The 9442-nt window shown below is 51.6% G+C and overlaps 1 pseudogene; it reads left to right on the top strand.

Annotated features, from left to right (window-relative positions):
- Positions 1-4366: 4366 nt before the first annotated feature.
- On the top strand, positions 4367-5062 carry LOC146754563 (protein MANBAL-like; annotated as a pseudogene).
- The last annotated feature ends 4380 nt before the right edge of the window (positions 5063-9442 follow it).

Here is a 9442-nt window from a genome sequence, read left to right as displayed (position 1 = left end):
ATCAGCCAGTTGTTAGCTGAGAAGGTTTCCTGAGCGTTTCCGAATTGATTCTTGTAGGACTCAGAGAGTTTGGGGACTGAGACTTGGGAGAGAGTGAAGAAAGCCGAGGCAAGCGCTACTCAGCTGAGGAAGAAAGCCGAGAAGGAAAGCAGAAAGCAACGATGAGGGCTTGAGCAAGAATCCACGAGGGACAGCAGAACCACCTGCAACGCTTCCTCGGAGGTGGCACCATTGGCAACAGTCAGTATGGTCGAGATTTCAGGTACGGCCGTGCTTTCCCTTTCGTGGACAATTGGGAGGAAAGAAGGAAGCTGGAAGGGAAGGGCTTGTGCTGCATTAGAAGCAAAGAGGGCTTCACCCGTGCAGGACTTGATGTATGTCAAGAGCTGGAGACGCTGCGTTCCTTCAGGGTGCTTCAGCTCGATCCCTGTTTCAACGTATTGATTACTAGCTGACCTTATAGCATGTCTTTAGTCATTGTTAGTATCCTCCCTACTTCATTTTGTGTTGAAATGTGTTTTAGTTGCATTTTGCATCTCTTCGTTTCAAATAAAAGCGAACCAAACTTTCTAAAACTGGTGCTGCCTCTTTCAGTAGCTGCTCAAAACGTGCCTGGCTTGGGCTGGCCATTGCAGGGTGATGAAGCGGTCGGCTTCAGGTCCCTCCCTGGAAATGCAGCTGCTTTTCCCTGTTTCCCTGTTGGTGTTCCGTACCTGTGGCCTTTCAGCCCACCTGGAACTGCTAGCGACAGACTGTGAGCATCCCCTTGCTCTGAGAGGGCTGAGAAGAAACCAAGGGAGAGGAAGCAGCGCGGGAGGAAGAAGGGTGTCCTTACGCTCAGCTCCTTGAGCTTGTCTGTCTTCCCGGCTGGCTCTTTCAGCCTTCTGATGCACCGTGTGTTGCTGTTTGCCCTGGGAAGCCCAGCTGCAGTGTGGAGGAGGAGAGGGCAGCGGGAGGGCTGCAGGTGAACGCACCTCGGGCCCAGAGCTGAGCCGTGAGCCGGAAGGGCCCTGAGCCATGCTGCGCTGCTTCAGCTCCAATGGCTTCAAGCGCATGATGGGCAGCACCACGTGTTTAGTGCCAGGGTGCTGCGAGAGCACGTTGCTGAGCCAGAGCCCAACGTGGAGAGGCTGGATGCCAGGAGTGTCTCGTGGCCATTTTCAATTGGCACCTTGGCGTCTTCCTCCTTCCACCAGCCTGCACAGTGGACTCGGTAAAATGAGCCACAAGGCACTGCCTCCTGCTGCCTGCATGGCAGCAAGCAGCACTGCTGGAGGTGAAAGAGAGGATTGTTGAGCTGTGTGCAGCAAAGGACCTGGATGTGAAGGAGGGAAACCAAAGATTGATGAGTGGTCATTGCATCTCAGGTGTGGGTCTGGGCTCAGTCTGTGCAGCAGCACTTCGGGGCTGGGGCCAAGCCCGGTGCCCGGGGCTGTGCTGCCTGCAGGGGGCTGAGGGGCTGTGGAGCTGGGGCAGCCGCTGTGGGTGCAGCACATGGGCATGGGGGAGGGCCGGCAACAGGGAGGGCGTTGGGCCTGAGCCCAAATCGTGTTTGTTACAGCACAGGGGCTGCAGGGGATGCCAGGAGCGCAGAGCAGGGAGGGCTGGGCTGTGTGCAGGACACGGCATGAAATCTTCCCTTGGCAGCTGCTGAGCTTTCCCCCCAAGGCTTCAGACTCAGATGATGAGGTTCTGCAGTAAAGCCAGCCAGGCCATCCTGATCCTGCAGGGTTAGGAAAGGGCACAGCAGAGCAGTCAGTGAAGAGCACAAGGCAGTGAAGTGCAGCACGAACCATTGATTGCCTGCACAGATGATCTTCTGCAGCCACCTCCATTGAGATCTGCATCCTGAGTGTGGATGGAAAGTGAAGGGAAAGGAGGAGCAAGGGATGGAGGGGCAGGAAGCGCTTCGTGCTGGCGGGAGCAGTTCCGGGCCATGGCGGCGTGGCGGCGCCGGGAAGGTGATCGGAGCTGGGAGGAGTGGGCTGTGCGTTGCCAACAGGGTCGGGCCGCGGTGCGGGGAATGGAGGGATGTCGGGGGAGGAGCTGGCGGTGCTGCGGCACGCAGAGGCAATGCGTGCGGTGCCAGCGAGTGCGTGGAGCTGAACGAAGGTGTGTAACATGTCCTTGCTCTGGCTGTCAGTGAGCGGGATGAGTTGGGGCTTCAGTTCTGTGCTGGTGTTTGTTGCTGGGACCGGCTGCCTGAGCAGAATGGGGTCAGCGAGAGGGTGGTTGGACAAGTGGCAGCATCAGGAGCACGGTCCGGTTCTGCTGTGCTGATGGTGCTGTACGGCTGTGGGTCCCCACTGAGGGTCGGTGAGGCAGCGCGGCCCCGTGTGTGTTTCAGCACAGTGTGCGGACGTGGGATGTAATCAGAGTGACTGGAATGCGAACTGAGTCAGAGGTATTACAAGGAGAGGCTCTGGATTTGAACATGGAGAGCAGAGCTGGTGTGTCCCAGCAGGCAGGCGTAGTCAGGTACCCTTTGGAGCCTGCTGTTGTTGGCGCTGAGCTCAGGAGCCCCATCAACGTGGTGCTGCATGCTGCGTATAGCAGCGCCAAGAGATTCCCTTGTCAAAGAAGGGGTAGGATGAAGGTGGCCGAGGGCCCTTTGCTCAGGGCCGGCTCCTCTGTGCCCTCTTGCTGGCCGGAGAGAAGGGCTGCTCGCTGGGCACAGGCAGTTCCTTCTGGCTCCCGTGCCGTGCCCTGTCCTCCAGCCTTCTCCTCATGCCCTGTGGAATGCCAGTGCCAGCAGTGCCAGCAGTGCGGCTGCCATGTTAGAACCCTGGCCATGTCACCTTGGTCACCGCTGCCCCACGCAACGCACTCGCCTCTTAGAGCTCCGGCCGTTGACAGCCATGTTGGGAACCAAGAGAGCGAGGCTGGAGGATTCCCAGGATTTAGGTGGGAAGATGGAGCCGGGGACCGCAGGGTCGAAGAGGAGGAGGAGGGGGCCCGCCATGACCATCAGGCAGCAGACAGGCAAGAGAGCCCGTTCCCATCACGCCTGGACCAGCCGTGTGACCCCCTCCGTGGAGCCCATGGAGGTGGATCCACCTCCTGATGAGCCCATAGAGGTGGATCCGCCCACGACACAGCTGGCCTGGCACCACACCTCCGTGCCAGGCCCCACATCCTTACCATCTCAGCTCCACCATTGCTGGTCCAGGCGCTGGGCTCCGTACTGTCTGCGTGGCCCTCGCCCCCAGCATTAGCCGTGTGGCTTCATTTAACATCATCTCCTCCTCTGAGACCTCTGAGGGCCCCTGGATCCATCTTAACCCTATTTCTATTGTTCTACACATTGTACTACAATTTTAGTGTTAAGTTTAGTTGCACTGTTAGGAGTAGGTTATTGTTAGTGTTTTTTAATTAGGAGTAGGTTATTGTTCATGTTTTAGTGTTAGCAGATGATTGTTCCTATTTTAGAGTTAGGTATAGGTTATTGTTCATGTTTTATTGTTAGGTCTAGGTTTCTGTTCCTGCTTTAGAGTTAGGCGTAGGTTACTGTTCCTACTTAGAGTTAGGTGGGGTCCTACCAGCAACTGGCAGCAAACAGTGCTCACTCGGTAAGCACACGTCTGCTTTCTCACCCAATGACATGAGTACTGCTCCATGAGTGGGGAGGTCTGTGACATCTCTGAGGGATGGGATTTGCATCTTGTGACTTTTCTGTTGCAGATTGTCGAGCTACAGAGCGTGAGTGGCTGTGAAATGCAATTGGGCTTCATGGAAACAGTCCGGAGCTGTGTCTGGAGCTTCCTGCGTGGCCATTGTAAGGTAGGTGTGCCTTACTGTAAGCGTGCTCTGAAGCAGTGTTGGTTAAGCACAGCTCACTCCTCTGTCTTCAACAGATCAGCTTTCTTCACGCTTTATTTCTGTGGCTGGCGTTGTAGAGCACAGCAGCAGCAAGACAGCAAACACGTCCACAACCAGGTACGTGAACATGGGAAACTTTAATTCTGTGAATAATACTGGTATTAATATTAATAAGGCAGTGGTCACGCATGTGTAATGGAGCTCAGGGATAGGTTTATTCTTGTCTGTTAAGCTCTTCCCTTATTTGACATCCACCCGTCCTCTCTTGCTTATCTTCCCCCCACCTGCAAGTGCAGCAGTACTGAAGGCTGAGGGGTCTTTTCCTAGGCAGGCGGACAAAGGCAACTGAAATGCAACTTTGATGTCCCTCTTTGTTCGCGAGTCAGTAGGCCCTGGATATCATCCCAGCAACTCTCTAAGTCAGCCTGGAAATGTTTGCTAGCAGGAAGTAACCCCATTGCAGTGCCTGACACTAACGATGCCATTTTTCCCCCCCCTCACAGCAGGCAGCCTCTGTGAGAGCAGTGGAGCAGCAGCTGTCTGCTCTATGGCTGCTGAACTGCATTTCTCATCACCTGAGATCCCTGAGCCCACCCTAATGGAGAACGTGCTGCGCTATGGACTCTTGTTTGGAGCCCTTTTCCAGCTCCTGTGTGTGCTGGCCATCATCCTGCCAGTTTCCAAGTCCCCAAAGGCAGTAAGTAGCGCTGTGTGAGATTAATAGGAATGCTCAGGCAGTCAGCTGGGAGGGAACCGTCTGTAGCTGTTGCCTATGGCAGTGTGCCCCGGCACTGCTGAGAGTGCCGCACTTGGTTCTGTCCTTCCTTCTGCACGCCAGCAGCCTTGAGGTGCCAGCTCATCCTATCCTGCAGCTGCTGCTGAGCCCTGTGAGCTGCCAGGCAGAGGGTCCACCCTCCCAGCACGGACCGCCTTGCAAGAGAGGACTTTAGGCTCTGGTTTGCATGGGATTTTTGGGAACTAGACAAAGGTGGAGTTTCTAATGTGCCCTGAGGTCAGGAAGGCAATTTCCAGTGCTGGCCCCCAAAGCTGCTCGGTCAGGTGACTTGAGCTCTCAAAGCAGCTGTCAGCCAGTTGTTAGAAAGCTCCCTAACTGTTTCCCAATTGCTTCTTGTAGGACTTGGGGGGTTTTGAGTCTCAGACTTGAGAGACGGTGAAGAAACCCAAGGCAAGTGCTGCTCAGCTGAGCAAGAAAGCCAAGAAAGAAAGCAAAAAGAAGCGATAAGGGCTTGAGCAGGAAGGCACAAAGGACAGCAGAATCGCCTGGAATGCTTCCTCTGAGGTGCACCAAAGGACACACACTGCGTGGTCTTGTTTTCAGGCATGGCCGTGCTTTCCCTTTTGTGGACTGCGAAGAGGAACTAAGGAAACTTTAGTCATTACCAGTATCCCAATTATTTGATTTCATATTGAAATGTATTTTGGATGCATTTAGCATCTCTTTGTTGCAAATTAAAGCAAAACAAACATATGAATAGTGGTGCTGCCTCTTTCATTAGCAGCTCAAAATGTGCCTGGCTAGGGCTGGCAATCACAGAGCCATGAAGTGGTCGGCTTCACGTCCCTCCCTGGAAATGGAGCTGCTTGTCCCACGTTTCCGTGTTGGTGTTCCCAACTGGTGGCCTTTCAGCCCATCTGGAACTGCTGGCGATGGACTGTGAGCATCCCCTGTTCTCCAAGGGCCGAGAGAAACAAAAGTGGCATGGGAGGAAGAAAGGTGTCCCTGCGCCTTGAGCTTGTCTCTCTTCTGTACTTCTGTAGATACTGTATATCTAGTGCTTGTTCTTTGAGAATGATGACCTCTTTGTTAGGTGTGGGGTTTCTGGCCCTCATTTGTCCTATTAATGTGATAGAACTGACAAGCTTGTTTGTGTTTAGGTTGTTTATATGCTCTATTTCTTATTTTCTCCGTATATGCACTGTCCCCATGATTTCCTGTGCATGTGATTAATTCACATGACAATAAACAAAAGAGACACTCTCCATTTCTTAGGAATGATGCTTAGGTTCAGGTACAGATGAGCTTCTTTGTTTTAGAGGCTTCAGGCTTTGGAGACTACCTTGGTTCGAACAGCAGAAGGCATCAGTGTTCACTTCTCAGCAGCACCAATCTACAAACCTGAGTAATAGCTGCTTGTTGCTCTGTTTCTGCAGAGCCTCGCTGCTCCCCGTGCACTGATTACAGCCTTTGGAAAGGCAGCCAACTCACTTTCCTTGGGAAACCACACAGATGTGAACTATAATAGCCCAGTGACTTTAGAGATGATTGAACAGGACTCTTTGATTAAAGGATACTGTCAGATGCATGTCTGCCCCTCTATTATCTGGTGCTCTGTGTTGGGAGCTTGAAGCTAGCAGATCTTGCTCTGGCATTTTCTGTGTGTCCTTTTCCAGTTGGCAAGCTCTGACTGCTAGAACCCAAGATGCTAAAGCAATATTTAGACTCAAATGCATTTAATGAAAATAGGCAATCTGTGTGTGTGCGCTTTCTCCAATGAGACTGGTGCTGTTCCCTCGTGTCTTTACCAGATAACTAGACTTTATTTCCCATGGCTGAAATATGATCTGTCATCTGCCTGAAGGAAACAAACTTTATAGCTTAGGATTCCTTGTTAGTCCAGGTGAAAAGAGCTTTGCCTTCGGTGCCCTGCCTGGATTTTGGTCTTGGTGTAAAGGCTCTGAACGTAACATTCTGACTGCTGTTTTGAGGCTTACCTTTTGTCTCACACATGATAAGGAAGAAAATTTGGCAGAAATACTTTTTCAATGGTTTAATACATGCTGGTGATTCTGTGATATCTTCTCCTTTTTCTGGTGTGAATAATTGTTGTTTAGTGTTGGTTTTTGTCCTGCTGTTAAAATGGGGGTGTTTTTTTTCTACAAAGCCTGATTTGTGTGCCCCGGTGGCGCAAGTGGTAGGAATGCCGCGTTGCAACACCGGAGGCCCTGGGTTCGAATCCCCCCCTGTGGCGCAAGTGGTAGAAGTGCCGCTCTGCTACACAGGAGGCTCGAATTCCGGGGGGTTGGACACAATGATCTCTAAGGTCCCTTCCAACCCGCACGAGACTATGATACTATGATGATACTCTGATTTAGGCACTTAAGCTTATAACAACCTCTGTGGTAACAGGCTGTGTGTGGATTCACACTCATCCAGAAACACATGCAGAGGAAGCAGGGATGGTGTTGTTCAAGTCTTACTAAATGTAGGCTCAGCCTGATATAGATGCATTCCAGCGGAAATACCCAGCACTTACGTATTTTTGCTTTCACATAAATGCCTGAAATGAGCTGGGCATCAGCCAGTTGTTAGAAAGCTCGCTGACTGTTTCCAAATTGCTTCTTGCAGGACTCGGAGAGCTTTGAGTCTAAGACTTGGGAGACGGTGAAGAAACCCAAGGCAAGTGCTGCTCAGCTGAGCAAGAAATCCAAGAAGGAAAGCAAAAGGAAATGATAAGGGCTTGAGCAGGAAGGCACAAAGGACAGCAGAATCGCCTGGAATGCTTCCTCAGAGGTGCACCAATGGCAACGGACTGCGTGGTCTGTTTTTCAGGCATGGCTGTGCTTTCCCTTTCATGAACTGCGGAGAGGAACTAAGGAAGTTGGAAGGGAAGGGCTTCCAATGCATTAGCAGCAAAGAGGACTTCACCTATTTGGGACTTGATATATGGTAAGAGCTGGAGACACTGCATTCCTTCAGGGTCTGTCTCTTCAGGGCCAGGGACGGTCCAGTGTTAGCCTGAAATATGGCTAGATGGGACTGGAGAGAGGTGGTGTCATAGCCACAGAGTCTCTGTAAGGCATCTGGAGCTTCCAGATGCCAGCTCACTGCTTGGTTTGTTTGATCATGAATGAGTCAACGGGAGGAAAACCTGCTGTGTTAGGTGCCACAGGGCTTACAGTGGCTTTGAAGAAAAGGGTTCTGTGGTGGGTCTGCAAGTCTGCCATCCTTTTGCATACACAGACTGACATCCTCAATTGACAAATGCATTGTGAGCCCAGGTCCGGCAGCAGTGCTGTGCTGTGTCTGTTCTCTACCAGAAGCCTAACAGCACATTTGCTGGAACCATCAGTGTGAGAAGGACCGCGTTTGCTTATCTCCCTTGCTGTTGGTGGATGAGTCAGGTGGGCAGCATGAGGAGAACAGAACAAAGCATGCAAGACAAAAGCATTCCGAAGTTGCTTGGAGATCTCAGGACAAAGAAACATGACAAAAATATCTCACACCAATTACATATAATCTTTGTTTCAAATTAAAACAAAAATAACTTTTTAAAAGTCATGCTGCCTCTTTCTGTGTGTTTACTATGAAAGCTGCTGGAGCTCTGTAGAAACACAAGGACATCCATGGCCTGTTCACGAGAGTGACCCGTTTAGGGGCGGCCATTCAGCTCCTTCGATCTGTGTGAAGGTGGTTGGCTCATACTTTCAGGCATGCGTGTGTCCGTGCTTGACTTGGAAGCAGCAAAATGTCTGCCAGAACACCTCCACCTTCCTGGAAAGAGGAAACGGTGCAATGTCTTAATTAATTTGCCTCTCATGAGGGATATTGGCTCCAAGAGCCCCCGTGGAGGTAGCAAAATAAAGGCAGTGTTTGTTAATAGGAGCGGGGGATTAGATGGGGATTCAGTCGATTGATAATGGGGATTTCTGTAGGCTCCCTGGCAAGTGTAGCTGTAGCAGGGAGCTGCCTGGCAGCCACTTGGGCTGCAGGAGGACCGGTGAGCTGGGTGAGCTCTGGCTGGTGTTACTTGGTTCCCTCCCCAGAAGAGGAAAGGAAAGAAAGACTGTGCGGTAAGTCCTCAAATTCCCAGGCATCTATCTCAAGCAGTTTTTCTCTTCCATTTTTGACTGTTCAAGCAGGTCTCCCTCTCTGACCACACGCCGTCCTGCTCACAGTGCATCCTTGTGCTCCTGCAGTGCAAGCTGCATGATCTCTTGAGGCAGGTTAATAAGCAGCTTGTGACCCGAGTTCCAGTTCACATAGTTCAATTAAATCCCAATTAATCCTGCTCAGACCTAATTTACTTTCATTCTCATACATATGCTTCTCTCTGCTTTAGAGATGCTCTCTGCTGATGTTCCCCACTGGCAGCAGTGGAATAGCCAAGGCTGTCTGTGAAGAGAACCAATACTTCCTTCTTGCTGCTCTGGAAGTTTTGAAGCCAAGATTCTTTCCCAGCCTGGTGTAAAGAACATGAAAAGAGCCCTTTGGTGCCTGGGTGCCAGGGAGGGTCGAGTCTCCGTGTGGTGATACTTAAGGAGAAAGCAATGAGGCTGTAGGAGGGGAGGAGGTGGTCGCTGCCTCTGTTCATGGAGGTAGTTCTTCCAGGAAGGTGTTCTGTTGCTCACAGCGTGTTCCTGCAGGGATCAAGATGACTGTATTGATTTTGTTTGCTTCTGAATCTCATGAAGCATCAGACTGACTGCAGCGAGGAAGTGGGATGATGAATGGAGAGTGCTGGCGTTTGGATTCTCTCCGCTTGTTTGGTGATGAGGTTGGCTGCCAGGTTTGGTGCTCTGAAAGGATCTGACCCTCCTCATCCTCAGACCAGAAGGGACGATTTGGCTGGTGCCGTCCCATAAGAGATATGGAAGCAAACCA

Source organism: Coturnix japonica, chromosome W (assembly GCF_054131305.1).
Source record: "Coturnix japonica strain WE chromosome W, WE-NBRP24, whole genome shotgun sequence".
NCBI lineage: Eukaryota > Metazoa > Chordata > Aves > Galliformes > Phasianidae > Coturnix > Coturnix japonica.
Note: the sequence above shows the minus strand (reverse complement) of the source record. Positions and strands in the feature narration are given on the sequence as shown.